This window comes from Molothrus aeneus, chromosome 2 (genome assembly GCF_037042795.1).
Source record: "Molothrus aeneus isolate 106 chromosome 2, BPBGC_Maene_1.0, whole genome shotgun sequence".
NCBI lineage: Eukaryota > Metazoa > Chordata > Aves > Passeriformes > Icteridae > Molothrus > Molothrus aeneus.
In genome coordinates, this window is record NC_089647.1 from 108,836,031 (window position 1) to 108,857,100 (window position 21,070).

Consider the following 21,070-nt stretch of genomic DNA (forward strand, 5'->3'; position numbering starts at 1 on the left):
TTGAAGTCTGGGAAACTTTCTCCATGAGTGAGGGTCAAAGTCAGTGCTCCCTGGGGGTCAGGGCACCCCAGAGCAGACACAGAAATATTCCTGGTGCCCTGGGTTTCCACAGTTTTCCACAAAGCATTGCCCAGGATTCTGGTCCTGTCCTCAAGACCAGGAGGGCACATGGGAAGGTTGCACTGGTTTTAGCTGGGACAGAGTTCATTTTCTTCACAGTATCCTGCATGGGGTTATGTTTTGGGTTTGTGCTACAGTGTTGATAACTCCTGTATGTTTTAGTCATTGACTTAGAGAGAGTCAGGGCCTTTTCTGCCCCTCAGGAGGCTGGGAGTGCCCAAGGAGTTGGGAGGGGACACAGCTGGCACCAGCTGGCACAGGAATATCCCACAGCATAGGGCACCTTGATCAGTTGATACAGAGCTGGGGAAAGAAGGAAGCAGGGACATTCAGAGCAGTGGTGTTTGTCTTCCCAAATCATCATTACACATGATGGAATCCTGCTGTCTTGGAGATGGCTGAGCACCTGCCTGACCATGGGAAGCAGGCAATGAATTCCTTGTTTCTTTGTGTGAGTGCTGCTTTGGCTTTACCTGCTAAATCATCATTATCTCAACCCATGAATTTTCTCACCTTTACTCTTCTGAGTCTCTTCCCCACCCATCCCACCTGGGGAGAGTGATCAAGAGGCTGTGTGGGCTTAGCAGCCACCTGGGGTTAAACCACAACATGCACATTTTCCTTAAAAGCCTTATTTCCTTAGCTGTCCAAGAAGAGAGCCAGTGCCTACAATAGCAGAGATTTGTCATGACTGGGAAAAACTGAATACATTGAAGACACATTTCTCTCTGCTCTGCTGTCCTGATTCATTCCTCTTTTCCTGTGTTTCTGAATGCTACCAAAGCCTGGCCTTGAAAACCAAATACACCAAAGTAAAACATCCTGGCTTGGATCAGCAATTGTGTGACCAGCAGGACCAGAGCAGAGACCACCCCTCTACTCAGCACCGGTGAAGCCACACCTCCAGTCCTGGGTTCAGTTTTGGGCCCCTCACTACAAGAAGGACATTGAGGGGCTGGAGTGTGTCCAGAGAAGGGCAATGGAGCTGGGAAGGGTCTGGAGCACAGGTCCTGTGAGGAGCAGCTGAGGGAGCTGGGGGTGTTTAGCCTGGAGAAAAGGAGGCTCAGGGGTGACCTTACTGCTCTCCCTGACAGGAGGTGTAGCCAGGTGAGGGTAGAGCTCTTCTCCCAAGTAACAAGTGATAGGACAAGAGGAAATGGCCTCAAATTGTGCCAGGGAATGTTTCAACTGGGTATTAGGAAAGATTTCTTCATGGAAAGAAGGCACTATCAGGCACTGGAACATGCTGTCCAGGGGAGTGGCTGAGTCCCCACCCCTGGAGGTATTTAACAGATGTGTAGATGTGGCACTCAGGGCCACAGTTTTGTGATGGAAAATGGCTGGGCTCAGTGATATTAGAGATCTTTTCCAACATAAATGATTCTATATTCTATAATTTTATATTTACCAGTATTTCCTTATGAGCCTCTGTTGTTCCATGACATTTGATTCACCATAACAGAGAGATTGTTTGGCTTGGTGCTCTGTTCAGCCGCTGTGAGGGTCATGGACCCAACCAGGGCCCTGATGGAGGATATTCCCTTACCCCTCCCATCCCTCACACTCCAGCTGGCAGCACTGAGACTGAACATTTCAAAGCATCTCCACTGAGTGGAAAGGATCATGAAAGTGTTTTGTCATTGAGGGCTGCCTCTGATTTTCTTCCATTCACCATCACATAACCTTTCCTTGCAGGGCTCACCCCAGATCAGCTGGGATGTGCAGTTTCAACACTTCTCCTGCTTTCAACAGTGTTTTCCCCAAGAAGTCATCCTGATAAAGCCACAGGCCTGTTCCAGCAAGCTCTTCTCTTTGAGGAGCATTGGCCAAGCACTGTGCATAAGGAACTTTCACTCAGGAGTTACACAGGCCTGAGGATGTGTCTCAGAGCTGTCCCTTCCCTGTGTCACATCTGTGCCAGGGATGAGGCAGCAGTCAGGCTTAGCTCTGTCCCAGCAAGGAGCTTACTGCTGCTCACAGTCCAGACAGGCTTGATTTTTTTTAAAGCTGAAGTCAAATTGCCAGAACAAAATCCTACTATTTCAACAGGAAAATCTGTCCAGCTGGAGCTGGGTTGCAGAAGAGGACATATATCTCATTTTGTGTAAGACACCAGCAAGTAATCTGATGCTTTTCCATGACTAACACAATAGGTCATATTTGAATGGTCGATGGAGAGATGAGAGGGTTCATATTCTGTTACCAAATCCCTGAGCCATCTGGTTCCTAATGGCTTCTTTCAAAACAAAGGGAATACAATTTCCAAATTGTGCAATGCAAACTGACATCCTCTCTTAGACCGAAGATGCCCATTGCTTCACATCAGCAAACAAGATCAATGCCTCCATCAATTACAGTTTCAGGTATTTCTGGCCATGCACCTAATGGCAAATGTATCTTCCTCACTGCTCAAGCTGGTTTAGTCCATCACTGGGAGCCACAGGATGGAGAATGGAGGGCAGTGGCTGTTGCCAGGGTGAGTGTTTGTTTCCATTGGGGCGGGGGAGGTTTGATGGCACAAAGATGGGGAAAAGCCCAGCAGGAGAGTGGGGTTGGCAGGGCACTGTGGGCTGTGCCACCCATCCCAGCTGTGGTGACAGTGCTGGGGTGAGTAACACTCTGGGGGATGTGTCTTTGTCCTCATCCCTGTGCCCTGGGGTGGCAGCTGCTAGCTGGGCTCTGCCACCAGAGCCGCGTTTTTCCTCGTGACCCACGCGAGCTGGAGCTGTAGGAGAGGAACAAGAGCCTTTCCCGTGTCACATCCTTTTTCTGTGACTGTGCTTTGACATGTGTGCTTTGCTCATGGCCTGGCCTCTGCCACAGCTTGGCACATTTTGGGGAGGACTCCTCAGAAATGCTCCTGTGCTCACAGAGGCTCACCTGCTCAAGGAGACATGCCCCATGCCAGCCTAAATCCTGAGCTGGGGAAAATGCAAAGAGCAGACAGAAAATCCTGAAGAAATAAAGTGTTTTTAAGTGGGAGCTGCCACCTTTGCTTCCTGAGGCCAAGCCACCAGCACAGCCATGAGATGCCATCACAGCCTGGGTAGATCAGCCAGGCTGGTGCCTTTTAAATTACAGGTCTGACACAGCATCCATGGCAGTGACAGCCACAGGGGCTCTCAGCAGCCAAGACAAAGGTCTGTGGTCATCATAGCCCATGCCACACTCACCAAACTGGTAACATTGCCTGAGCTGGTTTGCTTAAGTGATAGCTCAGTAATGTTTGTTATTTGTTTTCACAGTGCAAATCTGCTCCAGGGAAACCCAGGCCAGGAATTTTTCTATCCACACTTTCACCGTTGAGAAGCATCCAATGACATGGGTGTGCTTGCTGTCAACAAAGGCCCTGAGCCCCCTCCCCACACTGCAGCCTCTGCTCCAGGAGCTCCTGGGCCACAGCAAGATGTGTACAGAGCTGCTGATGTGTTCTGCCTATGTGTCCTTGTCATTTGAATTAAACCCATTCACAAATGAAAGGCCACAAAATGCATGCATTTATTATTCTGTATTTATCGCTTGTATAGTTTAGCCAAGAACATCACAGCACTGTTTGTGTGATGCTATCAGGGATTACATATCCAATAAGTACAGTGTATTACCAGCATACTCCAGCCCCATTATGTATAATTATGGATGTTTATGGACAGCCCATCACAGGCCAGCGTGGCTCTTGGTTACATCTGTGACACGCCGCTTGTTGCGTCACGCTCACAAATCTTCTGCTGCCTCTAATTAAGGACATTTATGGATGTGTGCTGTGCTCAGTGCTCACCATCCTGCTTGCACCATCAATCAGAGCCATCCTGTTGATAGGGAAGCTGATGTTTATTTGCTTCATGTCTTCTGATTCTTTAAACATCTGTCTTTTAAGTGGTGGGTGCCTTACAGTGGATTCACCCTGTAGTTAGGCCTGACTTACACAACTCAATAATTTGGTGAAACCCTGGTTTCTCTACAGGCTGCTGGCAGTTCCATAGGGCCAGGGTTTCACCACCTGTGACTGGGTTACACATCAGCTCATTTAGGAAGAGCACTGACTTTGGTGGGGTTTGAAGTTGCTGCAGACCTGCACTCAGATCTCAAGTCAAAGGCTGGATGAGGGGCTGCAACACCACCCAAAATCTGGGCTGCCAGCTGCAGCTCCTCTTCATTTCTTGCTCAAGGGCAAAAATTCTTGGATCTGCAAGGAGCATTGGTCTGCTCTGCTCCTTTGGTGCTTTTCCTAATGTCTATTGAATTGCTCCTCCCTTTGTGCTGTATAATTTAGGCCCGGTTGAGTACAGAGTATTTTATTTATTTATGTATTCAAATTTTTTAAATGTATCTCTAGGCATCTTAGCAGTACACTGGGCGCCTTCCACATAAATTAAAAATAACAGCATAAACTTAGACAAAGGACCTTCTATAAATAATTCCTCCTCAGCTCACACCCTTAGCAATAGCCTTAGCTTGGAACAGGGAAATAGATGGGCTTTACAGCCTGTTGGGAAGGTTAATAAATCTGGGCACTGATGGACCAAAGGGGAAAATGAGTTTCAAAATTGAAGCCCACTCTCTCCATCCCCTTTGTGGAGACTCCTTGCCTTGAACTCTTCACCTCTCCTGGTCCTTGATGGATCCATCAGATCCTGCTGGACAACTTAGAGTTAGAAAAAGAACTGTCAAGGACATCTCACACTGCTGCCATGATGCAAATTAGCTGACCACATTCTCATCACACAGAAAAGTTATTTTTAAATAACTTTTGTCCACGGCTGCAAAAATTATTTAATTTAGCACCATATTTATGTATCCAGTCTAAGCCATACTGGATATAGGTGAATAACCAGAAGATGTCCATTCACCCTTTTCTAAAGATCAGGAACCTTTTATAGATGTCAGATTGAACACCAAAATCACTGGTTAGATCTGAAAAGGTAAATCTGTGTGTGTAAGTATACAGGAGAAAACATCCTCTTTAGAAGTAATTTGCTGAAAACAGTTTTCACATTTTGTTTCTGCCTATGGCAATTTATGAAACACAAATGAGATATTGTACCAGTAGTGATGCTGAAATAAATCACCCTAAGAACAGAACTGAAAATTTTATTTCATTACTAAAGTAAATATAAAAGTGCTTTAGCACAGTTTCAAATTAGATTGGGGTTTGGTCAAGCTTGTTATAAATCCAATGATTGTAAAGCAAACGGCTGGAGATGGCTCTCAGTAGAGCAGCATTGCAAACACAGCTAATGGGATGCTGTGAGGTGCAGAGCAATAAACAGGGAGAAGCCAAGGTGTGGATTCTGTGCCTGCCCTGCCAGAACCAAAGGCAGTGATGCAGCACGCTGTCGGAATTCAAGGCAACCCCGACGATGGGGAGAAACAACGAGGACTCCATGGATATCAGAAGGCTAATTAATTACTTTATTATACTATATTATTCTATATTATATTGCACTATATTACATTACATCTAAACTGAATCTGCACAAGCACCCAACTCAACTCAACTGCCCAGAATCTCTGAATATGAGCTGACAGTCCCGACACACACACGTGCTTGGCCCTGACACACTCAGCTTGCAGAGCAGCCATCAAGGAGTGATGAGGAACCATCTCACCGCTGCAGCCCCTCAGAGGGCTGGGTGTCCTGCAGCCTTTCTCCCATGGGAGACAACCCCACGCTGCCAGTCAGTGGTCAGCTTTGTCTCACCTCTGATATCCCACCAGGGCCAGGTGCTGGCTCACTGTCCAGCAAGCTGGTGGCACCTAAACCCACAGCAGCCACCCTTGAAGGTACAACCCATCCTTTACCTCCATGGGGCCTTGGTGGGCTCCTGGTGCAAAAGCCCACAGAGTAACCTTAGCTCATCCCTAAAACCTGACAGCTCAAACACCAGCCTGCCTGCCAAGAAGGCAGGGCTTGATCCCATCAGAGACTCACAAACCTCCATCTAGCAACATGCCTTCCTTCCTCAGTATCTCCAGCCTGGTAAAAATGGAGCTGCCTTGCTGTTATCAACCTGCTTGGGGGTTGATTCAGAGATATGGAAGTTATTAGAAAGATGCTCGTTAATATGAAAACCTCTGCATCATAATGACCAATAAACAAAGTCTGTTTTGCTGAAGAGGGAAAATTGAAAATATACTTTCAGGTCATTTCCTGGCAGGACAGATGCTGCAATCTGTGCAGCATCCAGGAACTGATGTGTTTTCTATATTCTGTGCTATGCCCCCAGCACCTGCACCAAAGTAACTGAGCATTATGCACGTTCATCAGCTGAACAATAACCCCTGGGGAATCAGTGATTCATTACAAAATGGTTTCTCCTGGAAGAGAAAGAAGGTTTTGTCTAGTTTTTAGGAGTACCCCAGGAAACCTCCATTTATTTATGCCTGCTTTTGTTTCACAATAGTTTCTTTGTTCCCCTCTGCTGTTGCTTTTTCTAGTGGCAGTTAACAGCAAGGGCCGTGGGGAACAGAAAGGAGAGGCAGAATCTCTGTCAAGAAGAAAAATCAATCTGTGCCTAACAAAACAGAATTGAAGCAACATGTTTAAGCAAACCAGAGGCACAGACACTTGAGGTTTTTCTCCATGTGTGTTTAAATTTTCTAGTTATTGGAATCTGTCATTTCCCATAGCACCTCTGATTTCTCCAGGTTGTCCCAAGCTTGTTACCATACTCTGGTCAGAGGAAATTCATCCTAAAGACCCAGCTGATGTTTTGCTGGACAGTTGTGGTTTAGAAGATATTCTTAAGTGGGTACAAGTAGATTTGTATCTGTTAAGGTTTTACTGAATGTGCAGAGCCATCACCAATAGTCATTATGCACCCATACAAGTCTACAGGCTGCTTTTAGCCCATCACTGGCTCTTAAACCAATGACCTGTCCTGGGAGTCATCCCATGCAAACAGACACAAGACCTGGTACCCCATCACCTCCTGTGACTGTGAAGCCCCAGCTCCAGGAGCCCAGATAAAGAGAATGTTTCCATGTTAGGAGGCATTTTTCTTTTTATTTAGCAAGAGATCCATGGAGAGGAGGAGAGAAGTATCCCAAGGACAGACAAGAAGACACATCTGCCCATTGATAAAATAGAAGAGAGGTGCTAGATATACAAAAAAATATGTGCACTTCCTCTTCAAAGCTTCCTTCTGGAAGTTCTTGAAGTAACTTCACTAATTAAAGCAATTTGTGGTATATGGAAGAGGTAGGAATGAGAGCAGACACACAGAGGGCCTCAGGAGCATGCCTGAGTCTGCAAATTTGCCTTTTACTTAATAATTCAAGGCACAATAGGCATAAATAAAAAGGGATGCAGAAAATCAATGCTGGTAAATAGTAAAAGATGCTTTGGGGGAGATTGGAGAGGAAAGGTGTAATTGCTGCTGAGGAATGTTCAGCAGTAACTGAGATAAGGGGCATTAGGACAATGCTATATGGGGCTGGTGATTCCAATCAGAGGCCCACCCTAACTCTTGGGACACATTAAAGGATGTCTTAAACAATCTCCTGGCTGGCTGGGCTGAGATAAACCCGGCCCTGGGGATCTCCAGAGGAAAGACCAGATTCAGGACTTTGCCCTTTCCTGGGTTTCTCTGCTGCCACAGCCCCTTGGGCAGCCCTTGCAGTTTAACCCTTTCCTGTGGGGGCTCAGCTCCACCTGACCCCTTCTAATCCTGCCCAGCCCCTCCAGCTTCAGCCCAGGCACCCCCAGCTCATTGCTGGGCTCTGGGAGCTGAGTTTGGGCTCAGCCAGCTGCTCCTGGTGCTTGCTGAGGCTGTCTGGAGCTCCCACCTGGAGAGAGGCAGAGCCTGTGGTTCCACTGAATCCTAAAGCAAGGTGGAAGCAGCTCCCAACAGGGAGAGATGGAGAAATCTGCTTCTAGTGCAACTGCAGAGGAAAAAAACAAGGAGCATGGGTGAGTTTGAGCTAGACATGGTGGAGGAGAGAAAGGGCACAAAGTGGGCTGGAGAGGATGAGAGGCAGTGGCACACGAATCACAACCTGCCCACAGGTTTTGTATGCCACACAGGAATAAATAAAGGGAGTTAAAGCAGGGCACTCACTGTGAATGAGGATGGAAGAACAGAAAATAATCAAGGACAAGGGAGAGGAATATGTGAAGTGTAAAACATCACCCCAGAGAAGGGAGGGAGGTGTTGCAGGGCAGAGGGGAGAGAGTGAAAGAAGTAACACGCACGTGTGCACACACACAGACAAACACACAAAAGAAAAAGAAATCATGAAAGAAATATTGTGCAAGAGATCAAGGTAAATATGAAACTCTTCAGGCATGCAAGAGAAAAGGTCTCAAGAGGAGACAGCAAATTTACTTGCACGACATGGTAAGGATAATTTATTGATGTGAGCTGGCCACTGGTAAATGGAAAAAAATATAATTAACTGGTTTCCTTAATATTCCCAAAGGAGAGAGGCCAAGGCATATCCCACATTAATTTGCATTGCAAGAGGACAAAAAACACTGTGAGAAAACAAGGAGAGCACAGCCTGACTATCAGAGCACTGGAGAAGTGACAGATCTCTGTGGGGAGGTCAGTGGGGTGCAGGAGGCAGGGGACAGGAGGCAGGGGCAGGGTGACAGGGCCCAAAGGAAGGGTGATGGGAGGTGCTGGCACAGGGATGGGAGGGTGGGGCAGCCTCTGCTGTGGGCATCATGAGGCTGGGACTGTGAGAGCTCCTGTGCCTCCCTCATCCACCCTGCTCCATCCCCCTTGAAGACCAGTCTGCTCAATGGCTTCTTGGAAATTATAGGGATGCCCACTTGTGGGGGTGCAGCAAGGATTAGGGGAGCTTCCAAAGCACAGGAATGCAAAATAAACAACTTTATGGTAAGGCAGAGGGGGCAGAGTGATGCTAGAGAAGTTACAACTGGACAGCAATCCGTGAAGTTTGGCAGCTTTTCCAACAAGAGCTCCACCTCCCAACGAGCTGCTGCTCCTGCAGGAGGGCCTGGATCTCCAGGCTCTGATGAAACTTGACATCAGAGAACTCTCTGGTTTGACACTGTGATACAAAGCTACACCTGCAGCATCCCTAGGGTGGGGTCCTGCCCTAAGCACCATCTACGTTCAGGCTGTCACCCCAGGTGTGCCTTGAGGCCTGGAGGAGCAGGGGGGACACACACTGTGCCAGCAGGGAGAGAGGCTGTAGGGACACCTGGCACCTCTGCCAGCCAGCAGGAACACCTGGCAGCATCCACCTGGCCCAGGGAAGGAATGGTGAGAGTGCTGCTGGAGGGATGCTGGGGATGAGGGGAGGCAGATGAAAGTGCCATGTGGCTGGGTGGCTCAGCTCAGTGTGGAATGGCCATCACCCTGTTACACACAAGTTTAAGAATTCACAGGATCCAGTGTTGTGCAGTTTTTGTGACCAATGTGATGAGCTGGTTTATCAGGCTCATTCAACTTTCCCCTCAAACCTGCACTATCAGCCTGTCAGTGTCAGGATGCTTTTTTTAGCCTCCCCTTTCATATCTGTGTCAGCTCCAAGGGCAGATCCTGCACCCAGTGAAAAGGATTGTGTTCAAGAAACTGATAAATAACCTGTGCCAAGTGGAGGCAGCAGCATCCCTCATTTGGTTTTGGAGGACAACTCCCAGCTGCATCTCTGTTGTTGGAGCCCTAAATGATAAAAGAAGAGTATTCCTCATCTCTGCTCTGAATCTGGAGGCTGAGTCCTCATGAATCCCTCAGGAATCCCTCAGGAATCAAGCTCTGTGTCCTGCTGGTTTTCCCTTCTGTCTGGGTCCCTGTTAGTGTCAGCACCAGCCACACAGTGCTCTGGTGGTACTGGCAGCAGCAGCATTTCTATTACAAAAAGAGTAAATTAAATTCCTGGGGTGTAAAACAGCTGCATTGGAATAAAGGACTGCAGCACTTCTTGATGCTTGTTCTCCAGGTCAGCTCCTAAGGTTTCTCTCTTGTTTCATCCAGCTAAATATTTGTGTCCAGCTGCTTGTGGATGCTTTGGTGGTAAGAGGCAATCTGCTGCTCCCCCCTGCCAGGATCTGTGCTTCTCGGCAAGCCCTGCTCTTAAATGTGCATTTTCTCCCCAGGGGCCTATTTCCCCTGCAGTCTCCTGTATTTCATAAACTTTGCCCAGACACCAGGTTTCACTGCATGCCCTAAAGATTACTGGTGTCAGGTCCACTTTGGAAATGCTTGGTGAGCCCTCTGCTTTGCAGACAGGAAACTTTGCTCTCCTTGGGGCTGGGAGCCTAAAGACCAATCTGGACTTGAGGGGACTGACACTAATTCCATCTTTCCCCACCAATGGATTGTTCCCTCCAGAGCAGCAAAGCAGATTTTGAAATGTGCCTCATAACCCTTCCTACCCTGATGTTTGTCTCAGAAACACGTGAAGGGGTGGCCTGGACCCCCAGGGACAGGGGAGGAAGGTGAACCTGAGGAGTTCAACCCCTGCTCAGGGGAGCAGAGCCACGGGAGGGGTACAAAGGGAGGGGTTTGAAACTCCCAGCTGTCCTGGAGAATGTAGGAAACCTTGAAAACATTCCTTTTTACTCCTTGTTATGTGATGTCCACTCTGATGCTGGTCTCCCAAGTCACTCAGCAGCATTCTCCTTGTTCCTTCCTTCCCACAGGAGCCAGTGGATCTGCTGAAACCATAGTGCTCTGATCAGGATAAACGATTGCAGGGATTTCACCTCCATTCTTGTGTTTGTGGGAAAGCTTTCCTGGGTGCAGTCTGAGTCTAACACAGGGCAGCTACACTAACATGCTGGTTTTTCCTTTTGTAGTTGAACTTGGGAAAGCAATGAGCAGCATCTGGAGAAGGCAGCCATACCACAATAGTGGTGTCATCTCTGTTCCTGTGCTGGGGCAGCTGGCAAAACTTTCCTGGGCAGGTAATATTTAGGGTAGTCAGTCGTTCAGGATGGGGCCTGAGCTCATTGGGGATAATCAGACAGTTCCTACCAGCCTCATAGGTCTCAGGAGAGGAAAAATAAACCATAAAGTAAAGAGATCCCAATTTTAAATACACCAGAAAAGTAAATGCCTGCATCTTTTCCCTACAGGATGCTGTCATTTTTCATTTTATTTGAAGATTTCTATTACATTTTTTATTTTTACTTTAAAAACACCTCATTGGGGAAAAACATATTTTATGCCATATTTTCAGTTTTTGCTGTCCTCTTCCACAGGGCACAGGGAGGAAAACCATTGTGGCCTGTCAGTTGTCCCCACTGAAATCAATCTGACCAGGAGGATGAGGAGGTGCTAGGATTTCCTGCAGGAGCTGTCTCACACCCAGGACCATGTGTGGCTTGCTCATGGCTCTGGCTCACAAAGGCAGCAGCATTTACCAGCCCTGCTTTGCAGTAACTGATAAAAACAAGAGCAGGCTCCTGGTACTAAAGAGATTTCAGCATTTATTATAATGAAAAGAAAGACCTGAAGCAAGGGGCCCTCGGGCTGAGCAGGAGCGTTCCCATCAAGGATGCTGCAGCGCCGGTGCTGGGGCTCCTTGAGCAGCGATGTCCCCGATGCCCCAGGTGGAGCAGCACAGCTTCCTTGGGTCAGATGCCCCTTTTTATCCTGTTTTTTGTCCCTCTGGATTGGTTTATTTTTGGATCCTTCATTTGCATGAAGGTTTAAGGCGCTTAATTGGCCCATGACAGCTCTGTCCAGGCTGGCTCATGGTGCACTTTGCTTAGGTGTGCTATGGTACGTTGAGTACCACATTTCTTATAACTGCCCTTTTAACCCCTTTTACAATATAATAACTGTGAAAAATGCCAATCACTTGTTGTTTTTTTTAATTTTAAAAGTTTAATGATAATAAAATGGTTATAAAAATAGCAATGTAGAAAATATAGCAAAATAGAAAATATAGCAAAACAGAGTAATAATAATTTGAACAATTGGATTAGGACACTATGAGACAATAGAAACAAAGAGTTTAATAGGACAGTCCGGGTACCTTTTCTGGGCAAAATAAGCCTGAAAAAGGACACACTTTAACAGAAGATTAACCCTTAAAAGCAATAGCCTGTTGCATATTCATACACCTCATACATGATGCATAAATTCCATTCAAACACAGGATTCTGTCTGGTCAGTGTCAGCTTCTTCCTCTGAATCCTAACGGCATCTTCATGGCAGTAAGGCATGAAGAAGTTCAAGGCAGAGTAAGGCAGGAAGAAGTTCATTTCTTCTGATAAGAGAGCAATAAATTCTTTTTCTCTGAAAGATTTAGGTGTCCTGTGGCTGCTATCTCAGTGTGAATCCTCTCTTTAAAAAAATATTACATAGCATAGTTTCTATTTTAACATTTTGTTATAACCTAAAACTATATTTAACACACTATTTAAGAGAATTAATACAGCATAACTTTCTAACATAACACATATAATATTCATTTTGATATTTGAAAAAAGCCAATCATAAAATATGCATTTTTCACAATAACCAAACCAACACTATATGCTTAACAATATATCAACTATTTTACGACAGTTTCTAACCTATTTTTAACAGTAACAGGGCTCAGCTGAAGGTGTGGATCTGCTGGGTGTCTGAGGCTCATTTTCCTTCCATGCTGCCCCCAGAGATCCTGAGGCTCTCCCAGTTTTCCTATGGCAGCATTGCTGTGCCTGCTCTGCCCTTGCCACAAGGATGCTGCAGAGCCCTTGGCTGCCCAGAGCCAGGACATCCCTGTGAGAAACAACTGCCCACTTTGAAAATTGAAAAAGGTTTATTGAACCTTGACAAAAATACAACAAAAGGACTATATAAGGAAAAATTTGCAGCGCTGGGAACTGCCCCTCCTGCACACCACATGGCCAGTTCATCTTCAGGATGGATGCTCAGTCTTTTATACCCCTGGGGCTTGCATCAGCCAGCTCTGGCCCCTCCTAAGTCTGTCACTCAGCTCTTCTGTGCCATTTATCAGTGGAAACTGCTTTCTTGTCACTGGATTGGAGCTCAGGTGTTGCCATGCTGACCCCCTAAGCACCCCCAAGCTTTTCCATTCCACCTGCCCCAGGGAAGGGGTGTTTGTGCACACCTTCTTTTTACCTGTCCATGGCTGTCTGATGGCAACAATACAGGGGGGGAAAGAGAACTATGGGGAGAACAGAGGACATCTAAACCACAATAATATAACTGTACATCACTAAAGCTTTTCTTAATATTCACACAATAGTCATCCCTTAATTGCGAGAGCCAATCATCTCATTATCCATCTATAAAATCCCTGCCCTGCTGCTCTCCTGGATCTGGAGCATCTTGATGAATTGGATGGGAGCCTCTTGGGCACTCTGTGTCGAGCTCTCTCTGCCTTCCCCAGGAGCTCTGCAGGAGCCGCACGTCCCAGCAGCTTTTAGAGAGCCGAGGATATCCCAGGAGGGCAGATTCAGCAGAGGACCTGCCAAAAAACCTCTGCTCTCCCCAAGCAGCTGCTGGGAATCGAGGCGGGTACCCTGGGGCATTTCGAGTGGCACTAATCACCGATATTTAAACACCGGAATCCCACCTGGGAAGGCGGCAAAGCCCTTTCCCGGCAGATCCCCTCCCCAGAGTGACAGGGTGGGGCAGGACAGATAAAGCAGGACAGATAAAGCAGGACAGATAAAGCATGCCAGGACTTCTCTGTTAGGCATTATTCCCTGAAGGCAGCAGGCACAGGAAATTCCCCTGGAGTACAGGAGACAGAGAGCCCTTCAACAGGTCTAATTTTAACCATCCTGCAGAGCTGCATCATTTCCTGGGAATACTACGGGTTTGTTTGGGGGTGTTGCCATTCTCAAATGAGCTCTTAAAAATAAATAAATAAATAAATAAAATAACCTTCTAAATCTTTGCTTCTTATTTGGCTAGTGTTGAGTGTAATTTGTAAGTTTAGTTCATTTTTAATTCTGCGTGGAGTTGTGAAGGCTGCCTGGGGTTTTGTGGGACAGGTATGGTAGAAAAAGGGTCTGTCATGTCCAATAATATGGCACAGAGGCTATGTGTGTGGGGAATGCACCCATTCAGAATGAAAGCTGACTTCTCTTGGTGTTGCCTTCCAGCCTCTGGATGCCTTGAGCATATTACAATGGGGTTTTTTTGTTCTGGTATCCTTGCTTTGTGATGAAAAATTTGATGTGACTGAGTCCCAGAGCATCTTAACCCCAGGGAACTGGTGGGTTTCTTTTCCCACAATTACCCAGAGAAGTGAGGGCTGTGGTAGCTCCCCATGGGACTGCTCTCCCCTGCCTGAACACTGGGTTGCTGTTAGAGCTGACTCCTGCAGGGTGGGGTAGCCTAACCCTGAGTGTTTGGGTTTTGTGCCTGAAATGCTCTGTTGCACATCCTTTCCCAGCTCCACAAAGGACAAGAACAACTTTTATTTCACCCTTGAGCAAAAGAGAGAAGGCACCAGTGACTTGTGTTTTATTAAAGCCAGGCCAACTGCTTAAGGCTTTCTTGTAACAGGAATTATCAATCTTAAATATATATAGAGAGAGAGGAGCAGGCTGGTTTTGAAAAAACCTGAAGGATGAGCTGGGCATTGCACTGTTATATATAATGTATACATTAATGTATACATACAATGTATAAACACCCATTTTTGGTGCTCCTGTGTCTGAGGCAGGGCAAAACTTCCTGGCCTAAATGCTGCCTCTTCCTCAGGGACACTTTGCCAGACAAAAGGCAGAAGTTATGACCCTAAATACATCATTATGCTGATTAGAAAGAGGGGGTCAGGAGTTGTCAGTGTTTCATCAGTTCCCTGCTTATTCCTGTGTTCCCCTCAGGTGGGCTGGCAGCCCTCTGGAACTTGCACCTCTGTCCTAGGGTGACATTATGATGCTTGTATCCCCATTCATGTGTTCTGTTTATGCTGGATATCATGTTCTGTGCCTTCCAGACTGGCTCTGAAGAGTGAAAGTTTTGTTTTGGCTTCTTATCAGCTGCTCCCCTGCGGCTGGTGGGACACACAGACAGGGCAGTACTGGTGCTGCTTTTACTTTTTGCTTTGCTCTTGCTCTTGCTCTTTCTTCTGCTCTTTAGCTAGTTTAGCTAAACACTCCAAATTTTCCCTGGACTGTTTCTCCTTTCCTTTTTTTGGAACCACTCGAGCCTGTTCCAGACTGGGGCCTGGCAAACACCGAGAGTTTGCCCCTTGTGGCCTAGCGGGGCCTACTCTGGGCAGCAGCTGCCCCAGCACCAGAGGGACTGATAACAGAGCCACCACTCCCAGGAGAGACTTTCTGAATTTGTCATCTTTTTCAGAGTGCTGCAAGAGTGGTGTCATCTGGTATTGTTCATTTTGTGTGCTGGGGGTTGCTGTGCCTGTTAAATAAACAGGTTCTTTGCACTTCTCTCCAAGGAATCCTTCCCAAACCGGTTGGGGGGAGGGGCTGTGTGGGTTTGCTTTCTGGAGGGGCCCCCTTTGGAGATTCTCTCCCAAATCTGCCCTAAACCAGGACAACCTCCCTGAGGCGCTTCCTGAACCTCAGACCCCTGGGTTTGAGAGCTCCCTGAGCACCCCTGGGTTTTCAGCTGTGCTGCCAGAGCACTCCTCTGTGTGCCGCGGGATGCCCTGGTACCCAGCATGGGCTGGGTTCCCCTCGGCTACACAGAGAGGCAGTGGCTCAGTGAAGCTCTCTCAGCTCTGAGCCCCAAAATCAAAGTGTCACAGCAGCACAGGGCTCCCAGAGCCCCAGATCAGAGTGTCACAGCAGCACGGGGCTCTCTGAGCCCCAGATCAGGGTGTCACAGCAGCACGGGGCTCCCAGAGCCCCAGATCAGGGTGTCACAGCAGCACAGGGCTCCCAGAGCCCCAGATCAGAGTGTCACAGCAGCACAGGGCTCTCTGAGCCCCAGATCAGGGTGTCACAGCAGCACGGGGCTCTCTGAGCCCCAAATCAGAGTGTCACAGCAGCACGGGGCTCTCTGAACCCCAGATCAGGGTGTCACAGCAGCACAGGGCTCCCAGAACCCCAGATCAGGGTGTCACAGCAGCACAGGGCTCTCTGAACCCCAGATCAGTGTCACACAGCAGCACAGGGCTCCCAGAGCCCCATACCAGTGTCACAGCAGCACAGGGCTCCCAGAGCCCGGCAGTGCTGTGTCCTGCACAGCCCAGGCTTGCTCTGCCAGTTCAGCCTCGCTGTTTGGAGCTGTTTGAAGGCTGTGGGCTGCCAGGCATCCTGAGAGTTCAGGTATTGTCTGTCCTCCCACAGCCCTCACAAAGGCAGCACAAAAGCAGAAAGGAGTGTTTTGCTCTTTGGCTGCTTCATCAGAAATCCCCACAGCTGCTGCCAGGCAAGTTCCTGGTGGAGGGGAAGGCAGCACCTCACTTTTCTGCCATGCACGGGGTCTGTGCTTTTGTTCAGGCTGCTCAGCAGGATCAGAGGAAGAAATTATTCTTAATGTTTCCCCCATGAGAATGTAGAGTCTAATTCCTCTCTCCCTAAATCAAAAGCAGGATGAGAAGGCAAGAATCCAGTTTTGTCTCATCTCAGATCTCTGTCTCAGGATACAGGGCTGTACGATCACTGTGCCCTAATAGCTTCCAGCTAAGAGAACAATGTCCAGAGCAAACACCAAAATTGGTTAAAAAGAATCACTTAGAGAATAAAAGGAGGCTGGAGATGACTTCCCATCCCAAATGAAATTAATGTAATTGCTTCAGCCTTTTCCTCTCAGGACCAAGGTACTATGAGGCAGTTTGTTTTCCTTTTCCTAATACACACCATGTGTTTTTTGGACTCGTGCTCCAGTCACCACATGACCTGACAGCTGCTTTCCCCTCTGATGCTCAGGCAGCTGTGAGCAGCTGCTTCCTCTGCCACACCCACACCAAGTGCCTCCACAACCAGGGGAGCAGGAAGGGCCTCTGGCACTTCTGTCTGCTCCTTTTGGTGGCTGCACATCTCTTCTCCTGCCCTGAGAGGCAAGACCAGAGAGGGCAGGATGCCCCACTGGGCACCCCCCTCTTTGCCAGGGCAGCACCTTTTTCTGCAGGACAGATTTCAGCATTGCATACCAGGTTTCAGGTGGAATTTTGCAGCAATGCTTCCTTTCTGACAGTTGGGCTTTGTGTCCCCACCTTCTGTTAGTGCCACTGCTAATTGTCCAGAGAGCCTCAAGAGAAACTGCTGATAATTGTCCCAGAATTTCACAACTGCAGCAAGAAGAGACTGTGTCTAACCACAGATTGAGAGTGCTGCCAGGCCATTAGCTTTTGTTCATTTTGCTGTTTAGGAGGCACCTTAATTTTTTTTTCTTTTCTGTATTACAAAGTGAGAAATACTTAGCATTTATTTAATTAGCTTGGCTACAATACAGACGTCCCATGATTACAAACCAAAGTCAGTAAAACCCTAATGTGAATGGTACTTTTTTGTCCCATTGGAAATTAAAAATCAGTTGCACTATGATTAAATTGATTCCGGGTGGTTTCTTTTGAGCAATTACGTTCAAAAACAGCCTGCCAGTCCAATTTGCTATCAAATCTCACTTTATCACTAGCATTCCACATGCAGGTGCACAGACAATATAAACCCAAAGTCCTACAGAATTATCACCCTTTTGTAGGAATGAAATGCTGATTGTTTATTATCTGATTTAATTTCTGCTGGTTAAATCTGAGCAGTCTGATTTAGCAACATTTTCAATCAACCTTACAAATATTTGAAGGCATTTATGTAACAATTAATGTGCAAAAGAGCGTGGAGCAAAGTCAGCTCTTTTTTTTCTGCTTCAGTCAGGGCACTGATTCCTGTCCCCTAAGGAGAGGGATGTCCACAGGGCATCCTTGGAAAAGGGCACCATCAGGACATAGCAGCCCCTCTCCTCTCTGTGGGATGAATTTGGGACCACAGCCCAGTCCCATACCTGTTCTGGTGCACCTCAGAGTGGGATTGCACCCCTTGGACTGAGCTGGCAGCTGAGAGTGAAGCTGAGGGTGGCTGCAGGGCAGGAGCTGCTGCATGGCACACAGTCCTGCTGCCCCTCTTGGGCAGGGTGAATCCAGGCCACCAAAGAGAGCTCATCTGTGAATTCAGGTCACTGGAACAGCTCTAACATCACCCTGCATGACTTTATTTATCAGAGGCATTGGATGGATTCAGTATTGCCCATAAGCTCTCAGTCATCTCTTTTCCTAGCCATGAGGCACCATTCCTGTTTACAGACAGGTGGAGGCAGCTCCCATGGCAGTGGATTGGAGCTGTGCCAGCTGCTGGAGCAGGGATGGGGACCCTGGGCATCCCTGAGCTTCACTGGTGGCATTCCTTACTGTTAAAGGTGATTGAGTGCAGGCTGGGATGGCTCTGGTGTCATTTCTGGTGGCATTCCTTACTGTTAAAGGTGATTGAGTGCAGGCTGGGATGGCTCTGGTGTCATTTCTGGTGGCATTCCTTATTGTTAAAGGTGACTGAGGGCAGGCTGGGATGGCTCTGCTGTCATTTCTGCACAGCCACTGCTGTTCTGGATGCCTCCCTTGCCCTCTGCACTGGAAGCTGTAGTTGGTAGTGATGCTGTTGACAAAGAGGTGACTCATTTCCACCACCAGATCTCTCTCACACAATGCATCTATATCCTGTTTAATTTCACACCTATCCTGTTTGCTTAGTTACACAGCATTGCTGTTCTATTTGGTGAATTTTAGATTGTATTATAAGGAGTGAATTTTTATAATATATTATACTATATGACAATTGCTCATTTAATTTTAACTTGGTAATATGTTTATACTGCAAACAGTTATGAAAATTACTTACAAGAATGTTTTAACTAGATGTGTATTTTGAGGATACGAATTTAATATGCCATATAAACCTTATGGGACAGAATTGCTGTGTCCTTACTCAGTTAGGTAAATGCAAGTTTACTTGAGCACAGAGGCATTCACAACCCAGGGAGTATTTTGAGACCACTGCTTAATTAGGATAATTGCTACCCATAAGTCACAAACTCGGATGTGAGGTATCAGCAGAGCTGCTCCTGGTTTGCTGCAGATGGGCAGTGCAGTGTTGAGCAAGGAGCACACAGCCCGAGCTGTGAGCCTGTTACTCACCCCTCAGAGGAGTTACTCATGCTGCTCCATTTGCCACACGAGTAATGAGGAGATGAGCACCCCTGTCCTCACCAAATACTCAGGAGTTCCTTATGTGGACAGATGTTGTTGGGGTGGAAGCCACATCACCCCATTTTGTTGCCTATTTTTTTGCCCTGGGCTAAAGTGCTGCACCCAGCAGAGGCCTGGGAGCTTTGTGCATCTCCCTGCCAACACCCCACTCAGCCTGGCCCTGAACATCCCTCCAAGAGCCACAATCCTTCTGGGTGCACTGTCCTTGTCCTCCCAACCCTCTTGCTCCTCTTGATCCCACTGAACCAGCACTTTTAAATTACTCCTGTCCTTAGTGTAATTTAATGAAGGAGCTGAGGGAATGGACAGGGATGGGGGAAAGACCAGTGGGAGATGCTTAGATGGCACTACAGGTCTTGTCAGCCTAGAGGAGGCCCCATGGCAGGCTGGCTGCACAGCTTCCAGCTTTCCCAGGGGTGTCTGCCCTTTATAAACGAAAAAGTTGCTCTCCTTCTGTCTCTGTTTCCATAGTGGATTTTAGTACTGTACCTACTGATTAGATGCATGACAATGAAAGAGACTCTTCAGAAAAGCTGGAGGTTTGGTAGGTAAAATAATTTGGGTTGCTGTGAACATTTGTACTTGAAATTTCCAATTTCAGTGTGGAATTAAATTTTGACCTCATCAGCATACCTGACTCAGACTTAGCACTACTGGAAGGTTTGCTAACCCTTTATTTAATGTTCTGATAGACTGTTTGTTCCAACTTTAGCAAAAACCTTCCTTTTCTCTAGCAAAGTGTAGCAGCCAAGCTAAACAAATATCAGAAAATCCTTTTAACTGTGTCCTCTTCCTCTGTTTGAATGCCCCAAGCTTTCCCACCCCATTGTGGCAGTGCTCCTGCTCTGCAGCCTCACAGCAAAGGCACCTCATTTCTGCTGGTCCAGAGGCACCCTGCTCTCAGCATCTGGCTTCTGCCTGCAGAAAACCATCATGCCTTTGCCCCTGGCTTTCAGGCAGGTGCCCATTTCCCTCTTTGATCCTGCTCTGCCAACCTTCAGCTCGTGGTCCTGGTACCCAGGGCTGCAGCTGCAGCCGTCCCAGCAGCACAGGATCACACACACCTCCTAAGGCAAGTGCAAAGTCAGGGGATAAGCAGAGATTAAGGGTCAGGTATTTTAGTCAGTGACATCCTAAGAACTTGATCTGAGTGACCTGACTTAAAATAAATAACCCGTTTTCAATCAGGTTTTGCTTCTGGCAGACAGAGCTCCAAAACATAGGAAAAAGTTCAAGAAGGTTTGGAGCAAATCCACCAGAGTCATGCATGGCAGTAATTCCACACCAAGAAACAGGGACTCACTAATGCTGATGTTTCTTGGATTAAGCAATGTGTCCTGGTTTTCCATCTATGTAGTGTGCAAGTAGCCAAGTTCCACTGTCAACTTGGGTTCCTGTTGGGAACTATTCCCAACAGGCAAATCTCAGAGGAGAAAACTCAAGGGATTAACAGGATGTTTTCCCCAGTGGTTTCATTGGATTTTGAATGAGGCCTCAAATGTGGCTGATGCTAAAAGTATGTGCACTTTTAGCTGCACAGAATTAGCCACGCCCTTTAATAATCTTTAATGATCTGATCCCTTTGCAGTACCAACCATAACAACAGCATTGGGGTGATGCCAGGAGATGATGAGCCATCCTGGTTACACTTTAGTGCTTCAGGAAGACAAACTCCTACTGATCCCGCCTAAGAAAAATAGGTCCCTTTTAACTCCAGTAACCAAATCCCACTCCCTCTTAAGCTGCCAGGTGCTTTCTCCCACAAGATCTTACCTGCCACACTCTGTGCCTGTTTCACCTGCACTTGCAGCCCAGCTACGAATTTTGGTTTTTTCCC